Below are 18,075 nucleotides of genomic sequence, written 5' to 3'. Positions count from 1 at the left end.
GAACGAAAGTACTTACAATAGTTGCCCAGGTTAATGGTGAATACGGCGGTACAAAAATCGTAGCGCTTTGGTGTACCGTCTTGGAGGAGTAGGGTTTGTAAGTTAAACTTCCGTACATACACACATACATCCCTACATACGAACGCAGAGTTTTAGTATTATACTAGAAAAGAGGGCCCGTTGGGCCCGTCCCACACCCCCCATTCTCACTCCCCCAGCCCCACTCTTACTCTCCAAGTGTGCCCGTTGGGCCCGGAAAAGAGGGCCCGTTGGGCCCGTCCCCACACCCCCCATTCTCTCCTCCCCCAGCCCCACTCTTACTCTCCAAGTGTGCCCGTTGGGAGGGCCCGTTGGGCCCGTCCCCACACCCCCCATTCTCTCCTCCCCCAGCCCCACTCTTACTCTGTCCTCCTGATCTGTGTATGTCAAGTGACCACTATAGCCTTCTTTTTTTTTTTTCGAAACAATGTAGCCGTCACAAGCTGAAAACTAAATCCTTGCTGAAAACTAAATCCTTTTCTGGAAACTTTTGGAAACAAATGTAGCCCCTTGAAGAAAAGGGTTAGAAATGAAAAATTTAAACTTTAATATCTCTCTAGCTTTAAAAAGGTAGCTTCAATTTGAACGAAAGTACTTACAATAGTTGCCCAGGTTAATGGTGAATACGGCGGTACAAAAATCGTAGCGCTTTGGTGTACCGTCTAGGAGGAGTAGGGTTTGTAAGTAATCTTCCGTACATACACATATACATACATACATACGGAATGTTGGACCGCAGAGTTTTAGTATTATACTAGAAAAGAGGGCCCGTTGGGCCCGTCCCCACACCCCCCATTCTCTCCTCCCCCAGCCCCACTCTTACTCTCCAAGTGTGCCCGTTGGGCCCGGAAAAGAGGGCCCGTTGGCCCGTCCCCACACCCCCCATTCTCACTCCCCCAGCCCCACTCTTACTCTCCAAGTGTGCCCGTTGGGCCCGGAAAAGAGGGCCCGTTGGGCCCGTCCCACACCCCCCATTCTCTCCTCCCCCAGCCCCACTCTTACTCTCCAAGTGTGCCCGTTGGGGAGGGCCCGTTGGGCCCGTCCCCACACCCCCCATTCTCTCCTCCCCCAGCCCCACTCTTACTCTGTCCTCCTGATCTGTGTATGTCAAGTGACCACTATAGCCTTCTTTTTTTTTTTTTTTTCCTAATCAGATCGTTTTGGGTTTTTTTCCTAATCAGATGTGCAGTACTTTGGTCAACGTGGGTTGTTTTTAAATGTGCTATACAAATAAAAGTGACTTGACTTGACTTGACTTGACTTGCAATAACAAAAAAGACTTCTTGGAAGCTTTTCGAAACAATGTAGCCGCCGTCACAAGCTGAAAACTAAATCGTTGCTGAAAACTAAATCCTTTTCTGTAAACTTTTGGAAACAAATGTAGCCCCTTGAAGAAAAGGGTTAGAAATGAAAATTTAAACTTTAATATCTCTCTAGCTTTAAAAAGGCAGCTTCAATTTGAACGAAAGTACTTACAATAGTTGCCCAGGTTAATGGTGAATACGGCGGTACAAAAATCGTAGCGCTTTGGTGTACCGTCTAGGAGGAGTAGGGTTTGTAAGTAATCTTCCGTACATACACATATACATACATACATACGGAATGTTGGACCGCAGAGTTTTAGTATTATATAGATATAGATAGATAGATAGACTAGAAAAGAGGGCCCGTTGGGCCCGTCCCCACACCCCCCATTCTCTCCTCCCCCAGCCCCACTATTACTCTCCAAGTGTGCCCGTTGGGGAGGGCCCGTTGGGCCCGTCCCCACACCCCCCATTCTCTCCTTCCCCAGCCCCACTCTTACTCTCCAAGTGTGCCCGTTTTTTTTTTTTTCCTAATCAGATGTTTGTTTTTTTTTTCCTAATCAGATGTGCAGTACTTTGGTCAACGTGGGTTGTTTTAAATGTGCTATACAAATAAAAGTGACTTGACTTGACTTGACTTGACTTGCAATAACAAAAAAGACTTCTTGGAAGCTTTTCGAAACAATGTAGCCGTCACAAGCTGAAAACTAAATCCTTGCTGAAAACTAAATGATTTTCTGTAAACTTTTGGAAACAAATGTAGCCCCTTGAAGAAAAGGGTTAGAAATGAAAATTTAAACTTTAATATCTCTCTAGCTTTAAAAAGGTAGCTTCAATTTGAACGAAAGTACTTACAATAGTTGCCCAGGTTAATGGTGAGTACGGCGGTACAAAAATCGTAGCGCTTTGGTGTACCGTCTTGGAGGAGTAGGGTTTGTAAGTTAAACTTCCGTACATACACACATACATCCCTACATACGAACGCAGAGTTTTAGTATTATACTAGAAAAGAGGGCCCGTTGGGCCCGTCCCCACACCCCCATTCTCTCCTCCCCCAGCCCCACTCTTACTCTCCAAGTGTGCCCGTTGGGGAGGGCCCGTTGGGCCCGTCCCCACACCCCCCATTCTCTCCTTCCCCAGCCCCACTCTTACTCTCCAAGTGTGCCCGTTTTTTTTTTTTTCCTAATCAGATGTCTTTTTTTTTTTTCCTAATCAGATTTAGAAAAGAGGGCCCGTTGGGCCCGTCCCCACACCCCCCATTCTCTCCTCCCCCAGCCCCACCCTTACTCTCCAAGTGTGCCCGTTGGGGAGGGCCCGTTGGGCCCGTCCCCACACCCCCCATTCTCTCCTCCCCCAGCCCCACTCTTACTCTCCAAGATGTTTTTTTTTTTTTTCCTAATCAGATGTGCAGTACTTTGGTCAACGTGGGTTGTTTTTAAATGTGCTATACAAATAAAAGTGACTTGACTTGACTTGACTTGACTTGCAATAACAAAAAAGACTTCTTGGAAGCTTTTCAAAACAATGTAGCCGTCACAAGCTGAAAACTAAATCCTTGCTGAAAACTAAATGATTTTCTGTAAACTTTTTGAAACAAATGTAGCCCCTTGAAGAAAAGGGTTAGAAATGAAAATTTAAACTTTAATATCTCTCTAGCTTTAAAAAGGTAGCTTCAATTTGAACGAAAGTACTTACAATAGTTGCCCAGGTTAATGGTGAATACGGCGGTACAAAAATCGTAGCGCTTTGGTGTACCGTCTTGGAGGAGTAGGGTTTGTAAGTTAAACTTCCGTACATACACACATACATCCCTACATACGAACGCAGAGTTTTAGTATTATATAGATAGATAGATAGATAGATAGATAGATAGATAGAAGATAGATAGATAGATAGACTAGAACAAGTGTGCCCGTTCAAAGCGGGCCCGTTGGGCCCGTCCCCACACCCCCCATTTTCTCCTCACCCAGCCCCACTCTTACTCTCCCCACACCCTCCCCTTGGGCGGAGTCCCACTCCCCGGTCCCCATTCTCAGTCCCCCCCCAATTTTCTCTCCCCCAGACATACTCTTAGCATCATTTTGGGAGAGAGGAGAGAAGCAAGGGGAGAGAGGAGAGGTGCCATGCTGAAAGCCTTCAATAAATCAGTAGGAGGGGGGTTGGTCGAGTTTTTTGACCTCAGACCCCCCCCCCCCATTTTCTCTCCCCCAGACACACTCTTAGCATCAGTTAAAGGCCGGGGGGGGGGGGGTGCGGGGGATCGGATCAGTGAAAGGTCCGGGGGGGGGGGTGTGCGGGAGATCGCATCATTCAAAGGCCCGGGGGGGGGGATAGCGGGGAGATGTTCTCCCGGGTGTGGGAGAGAGGAGAGAAGCAAGGGGAGAGAGGAGAGGTGAGCCGGTGATCGCGGGCTGGCACCGCTAACGGCGTCCATTTTTTTGGTGCGAGTGAGGAGATGCCGCGCATGCGTACTGAGCACAGAGTGAGGAGATTCCGCGCATGCGTACTGAGCACAGCCGCACCGCAGCGCCACCTATAGAAACCTCAATAAGGGGGGGGGCAGCGCTTTAATACCTCTGTAACTTAAAAAATATGCGACCGAATTAAATAAAAACATCATTTTCCAGCAGCGAACCGCGTGGTGATTACGGCGGTACACAAACCGTGGCGGTACGGTTCACCGTTTTGCCGAAATCAGCCGGAATCAGTGACATATATATACAAACATACAAGATCTGAGTTTTAATAGTATACTAGCACAAGTGTGCCCGTTGGGCCCGTCCTCGTAGGGTTTCCATTGTAACCGGGAGGGGAGTGGGGGGGAGGGAAGGGGGAGGGAGGAGGGAGGTGTGGAGGGGAGGGGGAGGGGGGAGGGGAAGGGGGAAGGGAGGAGGGAAAGGGGGGAGGGAGAGGGGAGGGAAAGGGGGGAGGGAGAGGGGAGGGAGGGGTGTAGGGGGGAGGGGGGAGGGAGGGGGACCTCCCCTTTTCCCAGTACCCCTCTTTCCCCGTTGGGCCCGTCCTCGTAGGGTTTCCATTGTAACCGGGAGGAGGGGAGGGAGGGAAGGGGGAGGAGGGAGGAGGGAGGTGTGGAGGGAGGAGGGGAGGGGATGGAGGGGGGAGGGGAGGGAGGGGGTAGGGGGGAGGGGGAGGGAGGGGAGGGGGGGAGGGGAGGGGGAAGGGGGGAGGGAGGGGGACCTCCCCTTTTCCCAGTACCCCTCTTTCCCCGTTGGGCCCGTCCTCGTAGGGTTTCAATTGTAACGGGGAGGGGGGGGAGGGAGGGTGGAAGGAGGGGGGAGGGGGCGAGGGATGGAAGGGTGGAGGGAGGGGGGAGGGATTGGGGGAGGGAGGGATGGAGGGAAGAAGGGAGGGTGGAGTTAGGGGGGAGGGAGGGGGAGGAGGGGGGAGGGAATGGGGATGGAGGTGGGAAGGAGGGGGGATGAAGGGGTTGAGGGGGAAGGGGGACCTCCCCTTTTCCCAGTACCCCTCTTTCCCCGTTGGGCCCGTCCTCGTAGGGTTTCCATTGTAACCGGGAGGGGGGGAGGGAGGGAGGAGGGAGGTGTGGAGGGAGGTGTGGAGGGAGGAGGGGAGGGGGAGGGAGCGGAGGGTGGAAGGGGAGGGGGGAAGGGGGGAGGGAAGGGGGGAGGGAAGGGGAAGGGGAGGGAGGGGGATCTCCCCTTTTCCCAGTACCCCTCTTTCCCCGTTGGGCCCGTCCCCGTAGGGTTTCCATTGTAACCGGGAGGGGGAGGGAGGGTGGAAGGAGGGGGAGGGGGAGAGGGATGGAAGGGTGGAGGGAGGGGGGAGGGAGGGGGGAGGGAGTGGGGGAGGGTGGGATGGAGGGAAGGAGGGAGGGGGGGAGTTAGGGGCTGAGTGGTGATGGAGGTTGGGATTGAGGGGGGATGGAGGGGGGGAGGGAGTGGGGATGGAGGTGGGAAGGAGGGGGGAGGAAGGGGTTGAGGGGGGAAGTGGGACCTCCCCTTTTCCCAGTACCCCTCTTTCCCCCACCACCAAGCCCCCTCCGTGCTTAAGATAAGTGCTTTTTAAGTGCTTGTTTTGAAACATTCGCGGTCACATAGTGCTTCTCACTGCGATCTGTTAGTGGTGCTTTTCGAAACAATGTAGCACCCATCTCAAACAAGCATTGGGAGGATGGGAGGGAGGGAAGGGGAGGGAGGGAGGAGGGAGGTGTGGAGGGAGGAGGGGAGGGAGGGGGGAAGGGGAGGGGGGGAAGGGGGGGAAGGGGAGGGAGAGGGGAGGGGGATGGGATGGGGGAAGGGGGGAGGGAGGGGGACCTCCCCTTTTCCCAGTACCCCTGCTTTCCCCGTTGGGCCCGTCCTCGTAAGGTTTCCATTGTAACCGGGAGGAGGGGAGGGAGGGAAGGGGGAGGGAGGGAGGAGGGAGGTGTGGAGGGAGGAGGGGAGGGGGAGGGAGGGGGGGAGGGGAGGGGGGAAGGGGGGGAGAGGGGTAGGGGGGAGGGGGAGGGGGAGGGGAGGGGGAGGGAGGGGGGAGGGTGAAGGGAGGGAGGGGGGAGGGGGAGGGAGGGGGGAAGGGGGAGGGAGGGGGACCTCCCCTTTTCCCAGTACCCCTCTTTCCCTTGTTTTGAAACATTCGCGGTCACATAGTGCTTCTCACTGCGATCTGTTAGTGGTGCTTTTCGAAACAATGTAGCACCCATCTCAAACAAGCATTGGGAGGATGGGAGGGAGGGAAGGGGAGGGAGGGAGGAGGGAGGTGTGGAGGGAGGAGGGAGGGAGGGGGGAAGGGGAGGGGGGAAGGGGGGAGGGAGAGGGGTGGGAGGGGGGATGGGATGGGGGAAGGGCGGAGGGAGGGGGACCTCCCCTTTTCCCAGTACCCCTCTTTCCCCGTTGGGCCCGTCCTCGTAGGGTTTCCATTGTAACCGGGAGGAGGGGAGGGAGGGAAGGGGGAGGGAGGGAGGAGGGAGGTGTGGAGGGAGGAGGGGAGGGGGAGGGAGAGGGGTAGGGGGGAGGGGGAGGGAGAGGGGAGGGGGGAAGGGGAGGGAGGGGGACCTCCCCTTTTCCCAGTACCTCTCTTTCCCCGTTGGGCCCGTCCCCGTAGGGTTTTCCATTGTAACCAGAAGGGGGGGAGGGAGGGTGGAAGGAGGGGGGAGGGATGGAGGGAAGGAGGGAGGGGGGAGTTAGGGGAGGAGGGGTGAGGGAGGTGGGGAGGGAGTTGGGAGGAGGGGGGGAGGGAGTGGGGATGGAGGTGGGAAGGAGTGGGGAGGAAGGGGTTGAGGGGGGAAGGGGGGGAGGGAGGGAATAGGGGCCCCATGCTGATCTGTGTATGTTAAGTGACTTGCACAATTTTAAAAACTGGCAGTTGCTTTTCGCCACAATGTTGCAACCATCTCACACAAGCATTGTGACGTCACAAGCTGAAGACCTTGAAAAAAAAGGTCAGAAAAAAAAAATGTAAATTTAAAACCTCTGTAAAGAGTAAACACCCAATAGCAGCTGCTTGTCCATCGCGAGCTGATCTCTCATTGGTGCACGGGTGCCATTGTGACGTCACACGCTGAAGCCCCTTCAAGAAAAGGGTTAGAAAATGAAAATTTTTAACTTTAATATCTCTCTAGCTTTAAAAAGGTAGCTTCAATTTGAATGAAAGTACTTACAATAGTTGGCCAGGTTAATGGTGAATATGGTGGTACAAAAATCGTAGCGCTTTGGTGTACCGTCTTGGAGGAGTAGGGTTTGTAAGTTAAGCGTCAAGCAAAGAAGCTTCGGAATCTTTCGTACATACACACGGAATGTTTGCGTACATACACACGAACGTCAGAGTTTTAGTAGTATACTAGACCAAGTGGGCCCGTTGGGCCCGTCCTCGTAGGGTTTCCATTGTAACCGGGAGGGGAGGAAAGGGGGAGGGTTGGGGGAGGGAAGGGGAGGGAGGAGGGGAGGGAGGGGGGGAGGGGAGGGGGGGAGGGGGGAGGGAGAGGGGAGGGAGGGGGGTAGGGGGGAGGGAGGGGGGAGAGGGGGGGATGGGAGGGGGGAGGGGAGGGGGGAAGGGAGGAGGGAAGGGGGGGAGGGAGAGGGGAGGGAGGTGGGTAGGGGGGAGGGAGGGAGGGGGACCTCCCCTTTTCCCAGTACCCCTATTTCCCCGTTGGGCCCGTCCTCGTAGGGTTTGCATTGTAACCGGGAGGAGGGAGGGCGGGAAGGGGGAGGGAGGGAGGAGGGAGGTGTGGAGGGAGGAGGGGAGGGGAGGGAGGGGGGAGGGGAGGGAGGGGGTAGGGGGGAGGGGGAGGGAGGGGGAGGGAGAGGGGATGGGGGAGGGGAGGGGGAAGGGGGGAGGGAGGGGGACCTCCCCTTTTCCCAGTACTCCTCTTTCCCCGTTGGGCCCGTCCTCGTAGGGTTTCCATTGTAACCGGGAGGGGGGGAGGGAGGGAGGAGGGAGGTGTGGAGGGAGGTGTGGAGGGAGGAGGGGAGGGGGAGGGAGGGGGGGAGGTGAGGGGGAGGGGGGAAGAGGGTAGGGGGGAGGGGAGGGAGGAGGGGAGGGAGGGGAACTCCCCTTTTCCCAGTACCCCTCTTTCCCCGTTGGGCCCATCCCCGTAGGGTTTCCATTGTAACCGGGAGGGGGGGAGGGAGGGTGGAAGGAGGGGGAGAGGGGTGGAAGGGTGGAGGGAGGGGGGGAGGGAGTGGGGGAGGGTCGGATGGAGGGAAGGAGGGAAGGGTGAGTTAGGGGCTGAGTGGTGATGGAGGTTGGGATTGAGGGGGGAGAGAGTGGGGATGGAGGTGGGAAGGAGGGGGAGGAAGAGGTTGAGGGGGAAGTGGGACCTCCCCTTTTCCCAGTACCCCTCTTTCCCCCACCACCAAGCCCCCCACCGCAACGACCCCTGTTGTCCCCCTACCCAGTCCCCATTCTCAGACCCCCCCATTCTCTTGGAATAAAAAAAATACTTTAAAAAAAAAAGTGCTTTTTAATTGCTTGTTTTGAAACATTCGCGGTTAAGTGCTTTTTTAAAAAACATTCGCGGTTAAGTGCTGGTTTTGAAACATTCGCGGCTACTTAGTGCTTCTGTCAGTTGCTTTTCGAGGGAGGGAGTAGGGAGGTGTGGAGGGGGAGGGGAGGGGGAGGGAGGGGGGGAGGGGAGGGGGAAGGGGGGGAGGGAGAGGGGAGGGAAGGGGGTAGGGGGGAGGGGGAGGGAGGGGGGAGGGGGGAAGGGGAGGGAGGGGGGAAGGGGAGGGGGAGGGAGGGGGGGAGGGAGAAGGGAGTGAGGGGGGAGGGAGGGGAACCTCCCATTTTCCCATTACCCCTCTTTCCCCATTGGGCCCGTCCTCGTAGGGTTTCCATTGTAACCGGGAGGAGGGGAGGGAGGGTGGAAGGAGGGGGGAGGGGGAGAGGGATGGAATGGTGGAGGGAGGGGGGAGGGAGTGGGGGAGGGTGGGATGGAGGGAAGGAGGGAGGGGGGGAGTTAGGGGCTGAGTGGTGAAGGAGGTTGGGATTGAGGGGGAGGGAGGGGGGGAGGGAGTGGGGATGGAGGTGGGAAGGAGGGGGGAGGAAGGGGTTGAGGGGGGAAGTGGGACCTCCCCTTTTCCCAGTACCCCTCTTTCCCCCACCACCAAGCCCCCTCCGCAACGACCCCCTGTTGTCCCCAGTCCCCATTCACAGACCCCCCCCATTCTCTCTCTCCCGCATACACACTCTCAGTGCTTTTTTCGAAACATTCGCGGTCACTTAGTGCTTCTCACTGTAGCACCCATCTCAAACAAGCATTGGAGGATGGGAGGGAGGGAAGGGGAGGGAGGGAGGAGGGAGGTGTGGAGGGAGGAGGGGAGGGAAGGGGGGAAGGGGAGGGGGGGAAGGGGGGGAAGGGGAGGGAGAGGGGAGGGAGGGGGGATGGGAAGGGGGGAGGGAGGGGGACCTCCCCTTTTCCCAGTACCCCTCTTTCCCCGTTGGGCCCGTCCTCGTAGGGTTTCCATTGTAACCGGGAGGAGGGGAGGGAGGGAAGGGGGAGGGAGGGGGGAGTTAGGAGAGGAGGGGTGAGGGAGGTGGGGAGGGAGTTGGGGAGGAGGGGGGGAGGGAGTGGGGATGGAGGTGGGAAGAGTGGGGAGGAAGGGGTTGAGGGGGAAGGGGGGGAGGGAGGGAATAGGGGCCCCATGCTGATCTGTGTATGTTAAGTGACTTGCACAACTTTAAAAAACTGGCAGTTGCTTTTCGCAACAATGTTGCAACCATCTCACACAAGCATTGTGACGTCACAAGCTGAAGACCTTGAAAAAAAAGGTCAGAAAAAAAATTATGTAAATTTAAAGTAGTAAACACCCAATAGCAGCCGCTTGTCCATCGCGAGCTGATCTCTCATTGGTGCACGGGTGCCATTGTGACATCACGCGCTGAAGCCCTTCAAGAAAAGGGTTAGAAATGAGAAATTTTAACTTTAATATCTCTCTAGCTTTAAAAAGGTAGCTTTAATTTGAACGAAAGTACTTACAATAGTTGCCCATGTTAATGGTGAATATGGCGGTACAAAAATCGTAGCGCTTTGGTCGTCTGGGAGGAGTAGGGTTTGTAAGTTATGGACAGAAATCTTCGGAATCTTCCGTACATACACACGGAATCTTCCGTATATACATACGGAATGTACGACCGCAGAGTTTTAGTAGTATACCAGACCGAGTGGGCCCGTTGGGCCCGTCCTCGTAGGGTTTCCATTGTAACTGGGAGGATTGGAGGGAGGGAAGAGGGAGGGAGGGAGGAGGGAGGTGTGGAGGGAGCAGGGGAGGGGAGGGAGGGGGGGAGGGGAGGGTGGAGTGGAGGTTGGAGGGGGGGGAGGGAGGGGGACCTCCCCTTTTCCCAGTACCCCTCTTTCCCCGTTGGGCCCGTCCCCGTAGGGTTTCCATTGTAACGGGGAGGGGGGAGGGGAGGGAGGGGGGTAGGGGGGAGGGGGAGGGAGGGGGAGGGAGAGGGGAGGGGGAAGGGGGAGGGAGGGGGGGAGGGAGGGGGACCTCCCCTTTTCCCAGTACTCCTCTTTCCCCGTTGGGCCCGTCCTCGTAGGGTTTCCATTGTAACCGGGAGGGGGGGAGGGAGGGAGGAGGGAGGTGTGGAGGGAGGTGTGGAGGGAGGAGGGGAGGGGGAGGGAGGGGGGGAGGGGAGGGGGGAAGAGGGGTAGGGGGAGGGGATGGAGGAGGGGAGGGAGGGGGAACTCCCCTTTTCCCATTACCCCTCTTTCCCCGTTGGGCCCGTCCCCGTAGGGTTTCCATTGTAACCGGGAGGGGGGGAGGGAGGGTGGAAGGAGGGGGGAGGGGGAGAGGGGTGGAAGGGTGGAGGGATGGGGGGAGGGAGTGGGGGAGGGTCGGATGGAGGGAAGGAGGGAGGGGTGAGTTAGGGGCTGAGTGGTGATGGAGGTTGGGATTGAGGGGGGAGAGAGTGGGGATGGAGGTGGGAAGGAGGGGGGAGGAAGAGGTTGAGGGGGAAGTGGGACCTCCCCTTTTCCCAGTACCCCTCTTTCCCCCACCACCAAGCCCCCACCGCAACGACCCCTGTTGTCCCCCTACCCAGTCCCCATTCTCAGACCCCCCCATTCTCTTGGAATAAAAAAAAATACTTTAAAAAAAAAAGTGCTTTTTAATTGCTTGTTTTGAAACATTCGCGGTTAAGTGCTTTTTTAAAAAACATTCGCGGTTAAGTGCTGGTTTTGAAACATTCGCGGCTACTTAGTGCTTCTGTCAGTTGCTTTTCGAGGGAGGGAGTAGGGAGGTGTGGAGGGGGGAGGGGAGGGGGAGGGAGGGGGGGAGGGGAGGGGGAAGGGGGGGAGGGAGAGGGGAGGGAAGGGGGTAGGGGGGAGGGGGAGGGAGGGGGGAGGGGGGAAGGGGAGGGAGGGGGGAAGGGGAGGGGGAGGGAGGGGGGGAGGGAGAAGGGAGTGAGGGGGGAGGGAGGGGAACCTCCCATTTTCCCATTACCCCTCTTTCCCCATTGGGCCCGTCCTCGTAGGGTTTCCATTGTAACCGGGAGGAGGGGAGGGAGGGTGGAAGGAGGGGGGAGGGGGAGAGGGATGGAATGGTGGAGGGAGGGGGGAGGGAGTGGGGGAGGGTGGGATGGAGGGAAGGAGGGAGGGGGGGAGTTAGGGGCTGAGTGGTGAAGGAGGTTGGGATTGAGGGGGAGGGAGGGGGGGAGGGAGTGGGGATGGAGGTGGGAAGGAGGGGGGAGGAAGGGGTTGAGGGGGGAAGTGGGACCTCCCCTTTTCCCAGTACCCCTCTTTCCCCCACCACCAAGCCCCCTCCGCAACGACCCCTGTTGTCCCCAGTCCCCATTCACAGACCCCCCCCATTCTCTCTCTCCCGCATACACACTCTCAGTGCTTTTTTCGAAACATTCGCGGTCACATAGTGCTTCTCACTGTAGCACCCATCTCAAACAAGCATTGGGAGGATGGGAGGGAGGGAAGGGGAGGGAGGGAGGAGGGAGGTGTGGAGGGAGGAGGGGAGGGAAGGGGGGAAGGGGAGGGGGGGAAGGGGGGGAAGGGGGAGGGAGAGGGGAGGGAGGGGGGATGGGAAGGGGGGAGGGAGGGGGACCTCCCCTTTTCCCAGTACCCCTCTTTCCCCGTTGGGCCCGTCCTCGTAGGGTTTCCATTGTAACCGGGAGGAGGGGAGGGAGGGAAGGGGGAGGGAGGGGGGAGTTAGGAGAGGAGGGGTGAGGGAGGTGGGGAGGGAGTTGGGGAGGAGGGGGGGAGGGAGTGGGGATGGAGGTGGGAAGGAGTGGGGAGGAAGGGGTTGAGGGGGAAGGGGGGGAGGGAGGGAATAGGGGCCCCATGCTGATCTGTGTATGTTAAGTGACTTGCACAACTTTAAAAAACTGGCAGTTGCTTTTCGCAACAATGTTGCAACCATCTCACACAAGCATTGTGACGTCACAAGCTGAAGACCTTGAAAAAAAAGGTCAGAAAAAAAATTATGTAAATTTAAAGTAGTAAACACCCAATAGCAGCCGCTTGTCCATCGCGAGCTGATCTCTCATTGGTGCACGGGTGCCATTGTGACATCACGCGCTGAAGCCCCTTCAAGAAAAGGGTTAGAAATGAGAAATTTTAACTTTAATATCTCTCTAGCTTTAAAAAGGTAGCTTTAATTTGAACGAAAGTACTTACAATAGTTGCCCATGTTAATGGTGAATATGGCGGTACAAAAATCGTAGCGCTTTGGTGTACCGTCTGGGAGGAGTAGGGTTTGTAAGTTATGGACAGAAATCTTCGGAATCTTCCGTACATACACACGGAATCTTCCGTATATACATACGGAATGTACGACCGCAGAGTTTTAGTAGTATACCAGACCGAGTGGGCCCGTTGGGCCCGTCCTCGTAGGGTTTCCATTGTAACTGGGAGGATTGGAGGGAGGGAAGAGGGAGGGAGGGAGGAGGGAGGTGTGGAGGGAGCAGGGGAGGGGAGGGAGGGGGGGAGGGGAGGGTGGAGTGGAGGTTGGAGGGGGGGGGAGGGAGGGGGACCTCCCCTTTTCCCAGTACCCCTCTTTCCCCGTTGGGCCCGTCCCCGTAGGGTTTCCATTGTAACGGGGAGGGGGGAGGGGAGGGAGGGGGGTAGGGGGGAGGGGGAGGGAGGGGGAGGGAGAGGGGAGGGGGAAGGGGGAGGGAGGGGGGGAGGGAGGGGGACCTCCCCTTTTCCCAGTACTCCTCTTTCCCCGTTGGGCCCGTCCTCGTAGGGTTTCCATTGTAACCGGGAGGGGGGGAGGGAGGGAGGAGGGAGGTGTGGAGGGAGGTGTGGAGGGAGGAGGGGAGGGGGAGGGAGGGGGGGAGGGGAGGGGGGAAGAGGGGTAGGGGGAGGGGATGGAGGAGGGGAGGGAGGGGGAACTCCCCTTTTCCCATTACCCCTCTTTCCCCGTTGGGCCCGTCCCCGTAGGGTTTCCATTGTAACCGGGAGGGGGGGAGGGAGGGTGGAAGGAGGGGGGAGGGGGAGAGGGGTGGAAGGGTGGAGGGATGGGGGGAGGGAGTGGGGGAGGGTCGGATGGAGGGAAGGAGGGAGGGGTGAGTTAGGGGCTGAGTGGTGATGGAGGTTGAGATTGAGGGGGGAGAGAGTGGGGATGTAGGTGGGAAGGAGGGGGGAGGAAGAGGTTGAGGGGGAAGTGGGACCTCCCCTTTTCCCAGTACCCCTCTTTCCCACACCACCAAGCCCCCACCGCAACGACCCCTGTTGTCCCCCTACCCAGTCCCCATTCTCAGACCACCCCCCATTCTCTTGGAATAAAAAAAAATGCTTTAAAAAAAAAAGTGCTTTTTAATTGCTTGTTTTGAAACATTCGCGGTTAAGTGCTTTTTTAAAAAACATTCGCGGTTAAGTGCTGGTTTTGAAACATTCGCGGCTACTTAGTGCTTCTGTCAGTTGCTTTTCGAGGGAGGGAGTAGGGAGGTGTGGAGGGGGGAGGGGGAGGGAGGGGGGGAGGGGAGGGGGGAAGGGGGGGAGGGAGAGGGGAGGGAAGGGGGTAGGGGGGAGGGGGAGGGAGGGGGGAAGGGGAGGGAGGGGGGAAGGGGAGGGGGAGGGAGGGGGGGAGGGAGAAGGGAGGGAGGGGGGAGTGAGGGGGGAGGGAGGGGAACCTTCCATTTTCCCAGTACCCCTCTTTCCCCATTGGGCCCGTCCTCGTAGGGTTTCCATTGTAACCGGGAGGAGGGGAGGGAGGGAAGGGGGAGGGAGGGAGGAGGGAGGTGTGGAGGTGTGGAGGGAGGAGGGGAGGGGAGGGGGAGGGGAGGGGGGAGGGGGGAAGGGGGGAGGAGGGAGGGAGAGGGGAGGGAGGGGGGTAGGGGGGGAGGTAAGGGGGAGGGAGGGGGAGGGGGGAAGGGGGAGGGAGGGGGATCTCCCCTTTTCCCAGTACCCCTCTTTCCCCGTTGGGCCCGTCCCCGTAGGGTTTCCATTGTAACCGGGAGGGGGGGAGGGAGGGTGGAAGGAGGGGGGAGGGGGAGAGGGATGGAATGGTGGAGGGAGGGGGGAGGGAGTGGGGGAGGGTGGGATGGAGGGAAGGAGGGAGGGGGGGAGTTAGGGGCTGAGTGGTGATGGAGGTTGGGATTGAGGGGGGAGGGAGGGGGGAGGGAGTGGGGATGGGAGTGGGGATGGAGGTGGGAAGGAGGGGGGAGGAAGGGGTTGAGGGGGGAAGTGGGACCTCCCCTTTTCCCAGTACCCCTCTTTCCCCCACCACCAAGCCCCCTCCGCAACGACCCCTGTTGTCCCCAGTCCCCATTCACAGACCCCCCCCCCCCATTCTCTCTCTCCCCCATACACACTCTCAGTGCTTTTTTCGAAACATTCGCGGTCACATAGTGCTTCTCACTGTAGCACCCATCTCAAACAAGCATTGGGAGGATGGGAGGGAGGGAAGGGGAGGGAGGGAGGAGGGAGGTGTGGAGGGAGGAGGGGAGGGAAGGGGGGAAGGGGAGGGGGGGAAGGGGGAGGGAGAGGGGAGGGAGGGGGGATGGGATGGGGAAGGGGGGAGGGAGGGGGACCTCCCCTTTTCCCAGTACCCCTCTTTCCCCGTTGGGCCCGTCCTCGTAGGGTTTCCATTGTAACCGGGAGGAGGGGAGGGAGGGAAGGGGGAGGAAGGGAGGAGTTAGGGGAGGAGGGGTGAGGGAGGTGGGGAGGGAGTTGGGGAGGAGGGGGGGAGGGAGTGGGGATGGAGGTGGGAAGGAGTGGGGAGGAAGGGGTTGAGGGGGGAAGGGGGGAGGGAGGGAATAGGGGCCCCATGCTGATCTGTGTATGTTAAGTGACTTGCACAACTTTTAAAAACTGGCAGTTGCTTTTCGCAACAATGTTGCAACCATCTCACACAAGCATTGTGACGTCACAAGCTGAAGACCTTGAAAAAAAAGGTCAGAATAAAATTTATGTAAATTTAAAACCGAGCTGATCTCTCATTGGTGCACGGGTGCCATTGTGACATCACGCGCTGAAGCCCCTTCAAGAAAAGGGTTAGAAATGAAAATTTAAACTTTAATATCTCTCTAGCTTTAAAAAGGTAGCTTCAATTTGAACGAAAGTACTTACAATAGTTGCCCAGGTTAATGGTGAATATGGCGGTACAAAAATCGTAGCGCTTTGGTGTACCGTCTAGGAGGAGTAGGGTTTGTAAGTTAAGCATCAAGCAGACACTTCGGAATCTTCCGTATATACACACATACACACATACACACATACATACGGAATGTACGACCGCAGAGTTTTAGTAGTATACTAGACCGAGTGGGCCCGTTGGGCCCGTCCTCGTAGGGTTTCCATTGTAACCGGGAGGATGGGAGGGAGGGAAGTGGGAGGGAGGGGGGGAGGGGAGGGTGGAGTGGAGGGGGGAGGGGAGGGGGAAGGAGGGGAGGGGGATGGGGAGGGAGAGGGGAGGGAGGGGGGTGGGGGGAGGGTCTATTTTACTTTAAAATAAACAGCGTTCTTTGTTGAAAAGGAAATAAACTTATCTATAGAGCATCAGCTTTTTTAAAATAAATAAAATCAAACTTAATGAAAATCACATTCCTCATTTTAAATAAATGTCTTTGTTATAAATGAAATCAAACAGCGGGAGAGGCGACGGCGACTACACCTCCCGGCGGTCAGCGCTGCTGGGACGGGAGGGAGGGAGGGATGAGGGAGGGAGGAGAGTGGGGAGGGAGGGGTACCTCCCCTTTTCCCAGTACTCTTCTTTCCCAAACCACCAAGCCCCCTGTTGTCCCCCTCCCCAGTCCCCATTCTCAGACCCCCCCATTCTCTCTCCCCCAGATACACTCTTACTCTCCCCCCCCCTTTCCCCAGCACACCCCTTTCCCCGTTGGGCCCGTCCTCGTAGGGTTTCCATTGTAACCGTGAGGCAGGGAGGGAGGGCGGAGGGAGGGAAGAGGGAGGTGTGGAGGGAGGAGGGGAGGGGGAGGGAGGGGGAGGGGGGAAGGGGGGGAGGTGGAGGGAGGGGGGAGGGAGAGGGGGAGGGGTGGGGGGAAGGGGTGAGGGTGGAAGGGGGAGGGAGGGGGACCTCCCCTTTTCCCAGTACCCCTCTTTCCCCGTTGTGCCCGTCCTCGTAAGGTTTCCATTGTAACCGGGAGGGGAGTGGGGGGGAGGGAAGGGAGGAGGGAGGTGTGGAGGGGGGAGGGGAGGGGGAGGGGGGAAGGGGCAAGGGGGAGGGAGAGGGGAGGGAGGGGGTAGGGAGGGGGGAAGGGGGGAGGGAGGGGGACCACCCGTTTTCCCAGTACCCCTCTTTCCCCGTTGGGCCCGTCGTCGTAGGGTTTCCATTGTAACCGGGAGGAGGGGAGGTAGGGAAGGGGAAGGGAGGGAGGAGGGAGGTGTGGAGGGAGGAGGGGAGGGGGAGGGAGGAGGGGAGGGGGAGGGAGGGGGAAGGGGGAGGAGGGAGAGGGGAGGGAGGGGGGTAGGGGGGAGGGAGGAGGGAGGTGTGGAGGGAGGAGGGGAGGGGGAGGGAGGGGGAGGGGAGGGGGGAGGGAGAGGGGGAGGGGGAGGGAGGGAGCGTGTAAGGGGGAGGGAGGGGGACCTCCCCTTTTCCCAGTACCCCTCTTTCCCCGTTGGGCCCGTCCTCGTAGGGTTTCCATTGTAACCGGGAGGAGGGGAGGGAGGGAGGAGGGAGGTGTGGAGGGAGGAGGGGAGGGGGGAAGGGGGAGGGAGAGGGTTAGGGGGGAGGGGGAGGGGGGAGGGGAGGGGAGGGAGGGGGACCTCCCCTTTTCCCAGTACCCCTCTTTCCCCGTTGGGCCCGTCCCCGTAGGGTTTCCTTTGTAACCAGAAGGGGGGGAGGGAGGGTGGAAGGAGGGGGTAGGGGGAGAGGGATGGAAGGGTGGAGGGAGGGGGGGAGGATGGAGGGAAGGAGGGAGGGGGGGGAGTTAGGGGAGGAGGGGTGAGGGAGGTGGGGAGGGAGTTGGGGAGGAGGGGGGGAGGGAGTGGGGATGGAGGTGGGAAGGAGTGGGGAGGAAGGGGTGAGGGGGGAAGGGGGGGAGGGAGGGAATAGGGGCCCCATGCTGATCTGTGTATGTTAAGTGACTCGCACAACTTTAAAAAACTGGCAGTTGCTTTTCGCAACAATGTTGCAACAATCTCACACAAGCATTGTGACGTCACAAGCTGAAGATGTAAATTTAAAACCGAGCTGATCTCTCATTGGTGCACGGGTGCCATTGTGACATCACGCACTGAAGCCCCTTCAAGAAAAGGGTTAGAAATGAAAATTTATACTTTAATATCTCTCTAGCTTTAAAAAGGTAGCTTCAATTTGAACGAAAGTACTTACAATAGTTGCCCATGTTAATGGTGAATACGGCGGTACAAAAATCGTAGCGCTTTGGTGTACCGTCTGGGAGGAGTAGGGTTTGGACCCTTCAAGAAAAGTGTTAGAAATGAAAATTTAAACTTTAATATCTCTCTAGCTTTAAAAAGGTAGCTTCAATTTGAACGAAAGTACTTACAACAGTTGCCCATGTTAATGGTGAATACGGCGGTACAAAAATCGTAGCGCTTTGGTGTACCGTCTGGGAGGAGCAGGGTTTGTAAGTTATGGACAGAAATCTTCGGAATCTTCCGTATATACATACGGAATCTTCCGTATATACATACGGAATGTTGGACCGCAGAGTTTTAGTATTATACTAGACCGAGTGGGCCCGTTGGGCCCGTCCTCGTAGGGTTTCCATTGTAACCGGGAGGGGAGGAAAGGGGGAGGGTTGGGGGAGGGAAGGGGGAGGGAGGAGGGGAGGGGAGGGGAGGGGGGGAGGGGAGGGGGGGAGGGGGGAGGGAGAGGGGAGGGAG

The sequence above is a fragment of the Rhinoraja longicauda genome, chromosome 34, assembly GCF_053455715.1.
Source record: "Rhinoraja longicauda isolate Sanriku21f chromosome 34, sRhiLon1.1, whole genome shotgun sequence".
Taxonomy (NCBI): Eukaryota; Metazoa; Chordata; class Chondrichthyes; order Rajiformes; family Arhynchobatidae; genus Rhinoraja; species Rhinoraja longicauda.
The sequence above is the reverse complement of the archived record's forward strand: the minus strand, read 5'-3'. Positions refer to the sequence as shown.